Raw genomic sequence first — 11323 nt, forward strand, 5'->3', positions numbered from 1 at the left:
TGTGTGGGCCGAGTCTTCCATGACAAGCGACAAATTAACAGACTCAGTGATTCACATTCTCTGTTTGTCTAAAGATTACCTTACCATAACGTCACTGGTATGTCAATCTTAAATAGTCGAGAGAGGCTTCTGTTTCTCCGGTCGCTGAGCCCTGGGCTGCTTCATGCAAATCCCTCAAACGAAGAAAAACCAAGCAGCGCAACTGAGCAAGAAAGCTAAGCACTTCTTAATCCACATTGATTTTGCTGGGAGAGGGTTACACTTCTGCTGTTTGATTTCTGAAGTTTTGCTCTGGCAGCTCTAACCACACCATATGCTTGACCTTCTTCCTCTCCAATTTTTAAAATTAGATTTTAGAAATGTGGGGGCTGGCCAAAGAAGGATCTAACCAGATGAAGGACAAAGGCCAGAGACAAAAGTAATGATGTGTGATCTGAGCTAACAACAGAGCCAATAATGCAGGTCGCTAATAGGTTCAGGAAACGTGGAACTAATTATGAAGCGGTCAAGGGGGAAAGTCATTTTGACACATGCATGTGAAACAGAAGTTTGATCCTTTTCCTGAGGGGTTCAGGAGCCTCCAAACATCATGAAGATTGGTCTAATTCAGGCATCCCCAAACTGTGGCCCTCCAGATATTTTGTCCTACAACTCCCATGATCCCTAGCTAACAGGACCAGTGGTCAGGGATGATGGGAATTGTAGTCCAAAATATCTGGAGGGCCATTGTTTGGGGATGCCTGGTCTAATTGGAAAAGGAGGAAGACTGGAGGAGAAAACCAAAATGGCCTTGGCCATGCCCCTGCAAACTCTTTGGCCACCAAGGAGTGGTTCTCTGTTGGGCAAGGAAACCTCCTGTGAAGCAGCAGGTTTGTAGTTTTCACCAACATACAGGCGTCTCATGACAGGAGCAACGCTGATATGGTTATATATTTAATGGGAAAGCAGTTACCAAACAACAGGCAAAGGCTGGTCTGTCAGGGAGCTTTGAGTGTTTCCCCAGAGGAACCACAAGTAACAGCTCAGCAAGTTCATTCTGTGGAACAGTGATAACATCAGCGCAAGGTGAGTATTACTGGCAAAAGAGTTTGTTCCCGAAGCTTCATCCGAGACAACAAGCCACAGTGAAACCTTTGATAGCCCAAGGTAAATTACTTTCCTCATTCATGCCCAACTGTTTCTCTACAAAAGGGTAACAGACTGTCCTGGCTGTGTTTGACCCCTGTTTCTGAGACATTCACAAGATAACTTCCTGGATGGCTGAGAGCAGCCAAGGTATAAATACTGTATATTCCTTCCCTGCTGAAAAGATAAGGATTGAGGCCTGTAATACAGTGAGGTTGGAATGAGGAGCTATAGTCTCTCCTCATGACTAGGTAAAAAGGTAATGGACCCCTGGAAGGTTAAGTCCAGTCAAAGGCGACTAGGGGGTTGTGGCGCTCATCTTGCTTTCAGGCCAAGGGAGCCGGTGTTTGTCCACAGAAAGCTATCCAGGTCATGGCCAGCATGACTAAACCGCTTCTGGCGCAACGTGACACCATGACGGAAACCAGAGTGCATGGAAACTCTGTTTACCTTCCCGCTGGAGTGGTACCTAATTATCTACTTGCACTTTGATGTGCTTTCGAACTGCCAAGTTGGCAGGAGCTGGGACAGAGCAAAGGGAGCTCACCCCATCGCGGGAATTTGAACTGCCAACCTTCTGATCGGCAAGCCCAAGAGGCTCAGTGATTTAGACCACAGTGCCACCCACATCCTCATAACTATATCACTTCAGATGAGGAATAGCAACTTTGAATGCTCTCCTGCATTCAACACCTCACCCAACCACACCTGTAAGCAGCCAGTGTGGCACCGCATTTAGAGCATTGGACTACGACCTGAGAGACTAGGGTTAAAATCCCCACTCAGCCACAAAGCTCTTTGAGTTTGGTCAGTCAACCAGCTATGAGTTTTTATGCACACTTTCCCCTCAAATACACGTTTCTGCATGTATTTGGGGGGGGGGTAGACTGCATTGCAAATTCAGAGAAGCTTGAAGGACATTTGTGTTCGGTTCACATATTGTTTCAGGAAGTGTGAAAATAAATTTGTCCCCCATTCCTTGGTGGGTTTTTTATATATTTTATTTAAACAGCTGCCACAGGACTGTCCATGCAGAACTGTGATTGCAGTGCACAGGGAGGCATTTTTTTTAACACCCTCCCCCCGCTGTGGTCCTGAGGAAACTTCTGGATCCCTTCTCCTGACAGTAAAGGAGTTTTTCTAGGCATCTCGCTTGCCACTGTAAGAACAGGATGCTGGACTAGATGGGCCAGTGGGCAGATCCAGCAGACTCTTCTTAAATTCTTATGAGGGATTCCTTCATTCTGGAGCCAATGGGAACTTCAGAGAGGGAATTTTTGTCTGGAATATGACAATGAGAAAAAGGTTTAGCCCCTTCCTCATGTACAACCATCTATGGTTCTTTTTGAGGTGGAAGGATGCCCACAGCAGCTTTCTATTTAAAGAACAAAAGCCATGCCTGTGAATTACCTGCATGTAATCTGCACCACGTTTGGTTCGCCCCCGAGTTTCATGGTCAGAACCTGTACCTTGGTTAAAGTGGTACGAAGCTTCCCGCCATTAGTCTCCAAGCCCAGCAGCTTTTCGCAGCTTCTGCCTCCAGGGGACTCTTTCCCACATTGACTCATCTGCCGCTGAGCTCCTCCAGCACATTGCTGCTGCAGCATATTCTAGAAAACACGGTTCATTCAGGGCACCAGGTGCATGGGGAATTTCGCAGTGGCCTCACATTAACCGAGCGAGCGAGTAGCAAAGAGCACACCCAACATACCCGTGAGGATATCACAGGAGACTCTTCCGTGGCAGTGAGCAAACTACCATCTAGGGAAGCTCATTCGTTGTTCCTTTGCCTTATTGACTACCTCCTGAGAAGCTTCCAAGGAACTCCACAGCAGTGCTGGCTTGTGAGGGGCCTGTGTGGCAGAGGTAGTGGGGTCCTCTCAGCAGCAGCTGTAGAGCTGTTTTTCGTTGGGATGAGGATGGAGCAAGGTGATGGAGGCAAGGTGTGATGCCCAGGTATGTGCACACCTACAGGACTTTTGCCACCCCCGTGCCCGGGTGCCAACAAGGATATAACATTATTGAGGCACAGTATTAAAGTCTCTGCCGGGTGTCCCCAAGTTTATTGCCTTAAGATCCTGGCAGAGCCCAGCTCTGTTCTCTGCGTGCCTTTTTCAGTCTCATGCTAGAACTGCAGACTTTTCCACACAGACACCTGGTTCGAAACATTCTTTAGCACTAGGGAGAGGGATCCCATTCAGATACTGTGCTTGTTGGCCATTAATCTCTCCTGATCATCTCCGGGTAACATGCCTGCCCCCATCCTGCTGCCATAGGGGTTTGATTCCCCTCCTGTAAAGTTAGCCAACCCAGTAACACACCAAGAAGAAACACAGCTTCAGCAGTCATGTCCATTTCAGAACTAACAGCAAGAAACTCTCCATCTGAAGCTGCAATAAGCTACGCCTGGTCATTAGTCCATTGTTGTATGTTCTGACTGACAGGCAGTAACTCTCTAGGGTCTCAGAAATAGGCCTTTATCAGCCTGAATACTTGAGATACATTGACTGGAGACACCAAGCACTTTACCTGAGACGTTTATCATGCCAGGCATTTCCCCTTGTTATGGGCTGTCTCCGCAATGCAGCCCTGCGAAATAATAATAATAATAATAATAATAATAATAATAATAATAATAATATATTTGTACCCCACCCATCTGGCTGGGTTTTCCCAGCCACTCTGGGCGGCTTCCAACAGAATATTAAAATAATCTATTAAATATTAAAAGCTTCCCTAAACAGGGCTGCCTTAAGATGTCTTCTAAAAATCTGGTAGTGGTTTTTCTCTTTGAAATCTGATGGGAGTGCATTCCACAGGGCAGGTGCCACTACCGAGAAGGCCCTCTGCCTGGTTCCCTGCAACTTGGCTTCTCACAACGAGGGAACCGCCAGAAGGCCCTCGGCACTGGACCTCAGTGTCCAGGCAAAACGATGGGGGTGGAGATACTCCTTCAGGTATACTGGACCAAGGCCGTTTAGGGCTTTAAAGGTCAGCACCAACACTTTGAATTGTGCTCAGAAACGTACTGGGAGCCAATGTAGGTCTTTCAAGACCGGTGTTATGTGGACTCGGCAGCCGCTCCCAGTCACCAGTCTAGCTGCCGCATTCTGAATTAGTTGTAGTTTCTGGGTCACCTTCAAAGGTAGCCCCACATACAGCGCATTGCAGTAGTCCAAGCGAGAGATAACTAGAGCATGCACTACTCTGGCGAGACAATCCACAGGCAGGTAGGGTCTCAGCCTGTGTACCAGATGGAGCTGATAGACAGCTGCCCTGGACACAGAATTGACCTGCACCTCCATGGACAGCTGTGAGTCCAAAATGACTCCCAGGCTGCGCACCTGGTCCTTCAGGGGCACAGTTACCCCATTCAGAACCAGGGAGTGCCCCCCAACGTGCCCACCTCCTGTCCCCCCACAAACAGTACTTCTGTCTTGTCAGGATTCAACCTCAATCTGTTAGTCACCATCCATCCTCCAACCGCCTCCAGGCACTCACACAGGACCTTCACCGCCTTCACTGGTTCTGATTTGAAAGAGAGGTAGAGCTGGGTGTCATCCGCATACCCAGCCCAATAAGCAAATAGAGCAAAACTGATCTTTACCTTTGTGTTCTGGGGTACTCTGTGTGTTCCTGTCACCGGTATCAAGCCAAAGTAAATGGCCTTTTGTTTATAAGCAAATCAAAGGAAAATATCAGGCCAGCAAACACCTCCCTAGCTGCTCTGTAGAAATGCCACACAATACAGTATTTCAAAGCGGCCAGTAGATGGCGGAAGAGAACTACTGATCCATGCAGTCGGCAGAACAGTTTAGGATCACTTCAATCCTGTGCATTCCAGCTTTTTCAGATACATGCAGTTTTCCCAGCATATTTTCTCAGCCAGGTCACAGAATTGTAGAGCTGGAAGAGGCCACTGGGGTCATATATCCCAACCCACTGCAATGTAGGAATCTTTCACCCATCGTGGGACTTGAACCCATGACTCTGAGATTAAGAGTCTCATGCTCTACCAGCTGAGCTATCCCTCAGTCCAAATGATCAGGGCCATGTTGCCCCAGTATGCTGCCCCAGTGTCTCTTAAACTGGAAGAAGCAGTTGTCAGACTAGGACTTGGGAGACCAGGGTTCGAATCCTCATATGGCCATGCAGCTCAATGGATGACCTTGGACCAGCCACTATCTCGGCATGGATACCGTTCTGTGCCTATTCAAAAGCAGGTGATATGCTGATCTCAGGGGAAAGATTGTCCATCTGCAAAATTTTGTGTTTACAGGGCTTGGACTATATTCCTTTATCTTTCACATGACCATCTGACTTTTTTTCTAAAAGTTGCTGCTGCCCTGTAAACAGATTCTCTCATTTGTTTCCAGTGGCTCACACAGTGCTTAAAATGCTTCACTTCAGTTTCCTCAACATTGTTGGGCTCTTTTAATCTTCGGCAGAGTTTCCTCTAGTTATTGCTACCCTCATAGGTTGCTGATTCTCAATAATGGTTCACTTGCTGTCTTCACCTTTGTGCTTGTCTCCCTTTTCAAAAAAAAGCAAGTACATTAAGAAAACACTAATACCGCCCTGAGACCTCCAGGTAAAGGGTGATATAAATACAAATAAATAATAATAATAATGTTAAAATGGATATAACTCTCCTGGATGGTTGTCAGGTTTATTATATCAGCTATATTCCATCATAACCCTATCACATTTGCAACATTGCTGACTTTCCACCTTGCCACAATTTCCATTCTATCCAAGGTCAAAATATTTATATATATATTTATATATGCAGATCATCATATATTATATAGATCAGGGGTGAGGAGCCTGTGGCACTTCAGATCTTGTTGGACTGAAAGTCCCATCCTCTCTGTTTGTCCTGATGGGACTTGGGACTTCAACAACGTCCTGAAGACCACAGATTCCCTGCCACCGATGTAAATTATCCTCCTAAATCAAAGCTTGGAAACTTGTTTTCTCATTCCTTTGGTCTAAAGCAGGCATCCCCAAACTGCGGCCCTCCAGATGTTTTGGCCTACAACTCCCATGATCCCTAGCTAGCAGGACCAGTGGTCAGGGAAGATGGGAATTGTAGTCCAAAACATCTGGAGGGCTGAGGTTTGGGGATGCCTGGTCTAAAGCAAGAATTTGTCCTGTTACGGGTATGCTAAGTTGAGCAGGAGAAGCAATCCTCCACTAGTTCGTTACTGGAGTAAAGGTCCATTGGATGGTATTCAACTAAGTTTTACTCCGAGTAAATTCACTGAAATTGATGGCGCTAACTTAAGTCATGTTCATTAATGTCTACTCTGAGTAAAACTTAGTTGAATACCACTCATTGTTTTGCTACAGGATTTACCAGAATGGCATCTTACTTTTACTTCTTATATAGTGTGGTGAAATTAGAAGGGAGGGAATGCCTTGAGTCTGATGCTTCAAAGAGTACTTGAGCTCTGTCGCCGTTTTATTCCCGAGGGTCACTCAATTTATGCAACCATTGCCCTTGGGTGAACCAGGAAGCAAATCTGGCTTAGCAAATTGACGGTCATTGGGTGTCTTTCTGGATGTACACCACTAGAGGGCAGTAGGAACATTTGAAACCACAGCTATCACTGGCTATGCTTGAGAATTTAAGTGTCAGGCTTACTTTCTGGTAACCAAGCAATTCAATAGGGAAGGATAAGGATTTCCTGGAATATGTGCCCTGCCAGTCAAGTTAGGCAATTCAGCATCTCTTAAATGTTTACTTGCTACATTTCATATTCTGGGAGTCATAATCTGACATTTATAGGAAAATTATTAGAGTCATGTACTTAGACTGAGATACAAAAAAGGTAAGGTGATATCTGTTGTTTTCTGGAACCAATGTGGCAAAAACTGCTAATACTTATGGTTCAGAATTAAAGCTTCCAACAGTTTTACTGGTTCTGATCCTGCACTTTTAAGAGCCTTATGACATGCCAAAATTGAGCATGTGATACCTTTTATGGCCTGGATGTGAAGAGATAGGGAAAAGATTCTCCACAATAACACCTGCATTCTGGGTTGGTACTAAAGGCACAGGAGCATGCCAGGAAAGAATTTTTTTTAGCAACCTCTGACATTATGAGTCTCTCTACTATAAATGGAGGTTGGTTGGCTTATAACCTTTGCATTGTTTGATTTGCTGGTCTAGTGCTCATTGTTTGTATTTTTGATTATATAACTGGTTTGATGCATTTTTAAATTTTAGCAGCAGCTAAAAAAGCCAATGCAATTCTGGGCTGCATCAATAGGAGTATAGCATCTAGATCTAGGGAAGTAATAGTACCACTGTATTCTGCTCTGGTCAGACCTCACCTGGAGTACTGTGTCCAGTTCTGGGCACCACAGTTCAAGAAGGATACTGACAAGCTGGAACATGTCCAGAAGAGGGCAATGAAAATGGTCAAAGGCCTGGAAACGATGCCTTATGAGGAATGGCTTAGGGAGCTGGGTATGTTTAGCCTGGAGAAGAGAAGGTTAAGGGGTGATATGATAGCCATGTTCAAATATATAAAAGGATGTCATATAGAGGAGGGTGAAAGGTTGTTTTCTGCTGCTCCAGAGAAGCGGACACGGAGCAATGGATTCAAACTACAAGAAAGAAGATTCCACCTAAACATTAGGAAGAACTTCCTGACAGTAAGAGCTGTTCGGCAGTGGAATTTGCTACCAAGGAGTGTGGTGGAGTCTCCTTCTTTGGATATGTCAAGAATGCTTTGATGGTGTTTCCTGCTCGGCAGGGGGTTGGACTGGATGGCCCTTGTGGTCTCTTCCAACTCTATGATTCTATGATTCTATAAATGCATTTTTAATTTGTATTGTGCACCACCTAAATAATTATACTGATGAATACATATATTGTATAACAGTACATGCTGCTAACAAAAAGGCCCCCAAACTGAATAAGCATGGGACTAGCAGATAGCTCAACGGTAGAGCACATGATTTGTGTATCAATGGCTTCAGATTCAATCCTGGCACCTCCAGTTAAATGGTCAGGCAACAAGTAATGGGAAATTCCTCTGCCTGAGACTCTTGAGAGCAATGGGCAATCACAGGATCAACATAGGAAACTGCCTTGTACTGAAGTAGGCTATTGATCATAGAATCATAGAATTGTAGAGTTGGAAGGGAACCCAAGGGTCATCTAGTCCAACCCCCTGCAATGCAGGCATCTCAGCTAAAGCATCCATGGCAGATGGCCATCCAACCTCTGCTTAAAAACCTCCAAGGAAGGAGAGTCCAAGTGAGACTGTTCCACTGTTGAACAGCTCTTACTGTCAAAAGGTTCTTCCTGATGTTTAGTCGGAATCAGTTTGAAAAGAGTCAGCAGGGTGGGGGGAACAGGGGGCTTTTCAGTCCCATACTAAGAGACACGAAAGCAAAAATAAAGTACTGTATTGTATCAAGCACCTTTTAAGGTTTTTTTCACACATGACACGAAAAGCCCTTTTGAGCTTCCCTGTCATTATTTATGTGGCTATATGAAAGCTAAACCACTGAGCCTAGGGCTTGCTGATCAGAAGGTCGGCGGTTCGAATCCCTGTGACGGGGTGAGCTCCCGTTGCTTGGTCCCAGCTCCTGCCAACCTAGCAGTTCGAAAGCACATCAAATTGCAAGTACTGTAGATAAATAGGGACCGCTCCGGCGGGAAGGTAAACGGCATTTCCATGTGCTGCTCTGGTTTGCCAGAAGCGGCTTTCGTCATGCTGGCCACATGACCTGGAAGCTATACGCCGGCTCCCTCGGCCAATAATGCGAGATGAGCGCGCAACCCCAGAGTCGGTCACGACTTGACCTAATGGTCAGGGGTCCCTTTACCTTTTATGAAAGCAGCCAAGTCCAGACTAGCAAGGCCCGGCAGAGCCCCTTTGTGCCTTTGATTGCTTCATGACCCATGGCAATGGCACACACAGTCTTTCAGACCCAATTATACAAAGCACTACACCTGTTGGGTTTGCGCCTGCCACACAGTACTTAAAGGCATGAGGACTCTGCTTTGTTGTTTGGGAGTGACTTCACAACTGCAAAAACAAGAGCTCTTGTGGACCTGGGCATGTGACTCCAGGGAAAGCCAGATCTATATGCTTATTGGATGCCTGCAGAATAAGAGAGAGTGTCTTTCTGAAGTTGGTGACTTTGGCCAGGGACCGAACGTAGCGGGGGCGAAGTGTTGCCACCAGCATCCCTTGATGCCCGAACATGCTGTACCATCTGTAATACTACCAGTGCCTGGAATCCCAGCTATAGTCAGTCACACTAACTAACCAAAAGTAGGGTTGCCACATTTTTTCCTGGAAAGGCTCTATTACAAGCAGAAATGCAACAGCCTTCTGGATTCAGGGAGCATTGCTAAGTGTGGCCATGTGGCGTAGTCCCCCAGTCTTTTTCTAGCTGGGTAATTCATTCAGGGAAATATGAATTGGGTGGGTGATCTGGCTAGGATATCAGAGAAAATAAATCAAGGAGACAGGCTATCTGAAATATCGTGAATGGGGCAACTGAAAGGGAATTGCTTTAAATGTTTCAGCTGAGGCTGGTGGGAGTTGTAGTCCAAAGCATTTGGCAGACAGCAGGTAGGCGGAGGAGACCTCCTTGCATTTGTTCTCCTCTGTGCTAGTCGTTGAGAGAACACAGTCACCCAGAGATGGTGTTAGTTCTTTCTGATTTAATTCCAGTGGCAAAGACTCATCCCAAGAGCTCGTCCTTGTTCTCTCTGCTTCAGAGCTGCCAGAAAAGGATTGTTGGGAGCCAAGTTGGTGCCGAGGGCAGCAAGGAGCACCTAGCTTAGTGGTTTGCCCACTCATAACACCTGGCACTGTAGCAACTGGCCCGGGCAGGAGTGCCAAAGTGGCAGCACTGGCAGGGGCCCAGTGCAGCTGTTCTTTGCCCTGTGATATGTCTAGCTCTGCTCAGGAACATGCCAGGCCCTGCCCTCTCAGCAGGGGCTGCTAATTGGGAAGGACAGGCGCCTCACGCACACAGCGCTTTAGCAAGAATTAGGAGGGCAACAACAGCTATAGTTCAACAAGTTCTTTTTTTTAAAAAAAGTATAGACGGACACAACAACTGGCTTTAATGTTTTCGTTCCTGTTCCGACAGTAGTAAAATTACCGACGGCTTGGCAGAACAGGGCTTCCTTCGACTGGCAATGGAGGTGCTGAAGCCTCTTTATAGCCGTGCATCCCATTTCACCTTCCAGAGGAACGCAGGTGGCTCTGTGGTCTAAAGTACCACTGAGCCTCTTGCCAATTGGAAGGTCAGCGGTTCGAATCCGTGCGACGGAGTGAGCTCCCGTTGCTTTGTCCCAGCTTCTGCCAACCTAGCAGTTTGAAAGCACACCAGTGCAAGTAGATAAATAGGTACTGCTACGGCGAGAAGGTAAATGGCGTTTCTGTGCGCTCTGGCACTCATCACAGTGTCCCATTGTGCAAGAAACAGTTTAGTCATGCTGGCCACATGACCAGGAAAGCTGTCTGTGGACAAACGCCGGCTCCCTCAGCCTGAACAGAGAGGTGAGCGCTGCACCCCATAGTCGCCTTTGACTGGACTTTTACTATCCAGGGGTTCTTTACCTTTCCTTTCACCTTCCAGAGCTTTAGTCCAACGACCCTCATTCCAGGAAGTTTAAGCAGCTACTGCAAAAAGGCTTGGGCCTTCTCTGCAGGTGCCTCCTCCACTTCAGCAAAGTGTTTATGAAGACCTTGCAAAGGGGTCAGTAGGCTCTCTGGGTTTATTAATTCCAGAGGAATTGCCCTGTTATGAGTTTCTTGCTGGAATAATGTATGAGTCTCCGGCAGCTTCAAAGACAGACAAAATTATTATGGCATAAAGATGGGGAACCATGGCCTTCTAGGTGTTGCTTAACTGCATCTCCTATCAGCCTGACCATCTATTGTAGGGTCTAGGGCTGATGGGAGTTGGGGGGCCACTGGCTCCTCATACCTGGGAGTAAGAAAACATTGGACAGTGAGGGCAGACGGAAGTGAAATACAAAAAACAAGCCTGGAACCAGGTTAAAGCTATCTTTCCCCTTTTATATACCTACTAACTGAAAATTGCTACTCAGCTGATGACATAGACTCTAGTCCACAATAGTAAATGTGCAGATTTCCAGAGGGCGACAAGATTCCCTTTTGGACTATTATGAACAATGGAACGCTTGACAATGTAG

Source organism: Zootoca vivipara, chromosome 1 (assembly GCF_963506605.1).
Source record: "Zootoca vivipara chromosome 1, rZooViv1.1, whole genome shotgun sequence".
Taxonomy (NCBI): Eukaryota; Metazoa; Chordata; class Lepidosauria; order Squamata; family Lacertidae; genus Zootoca; species Zootoca vivipara.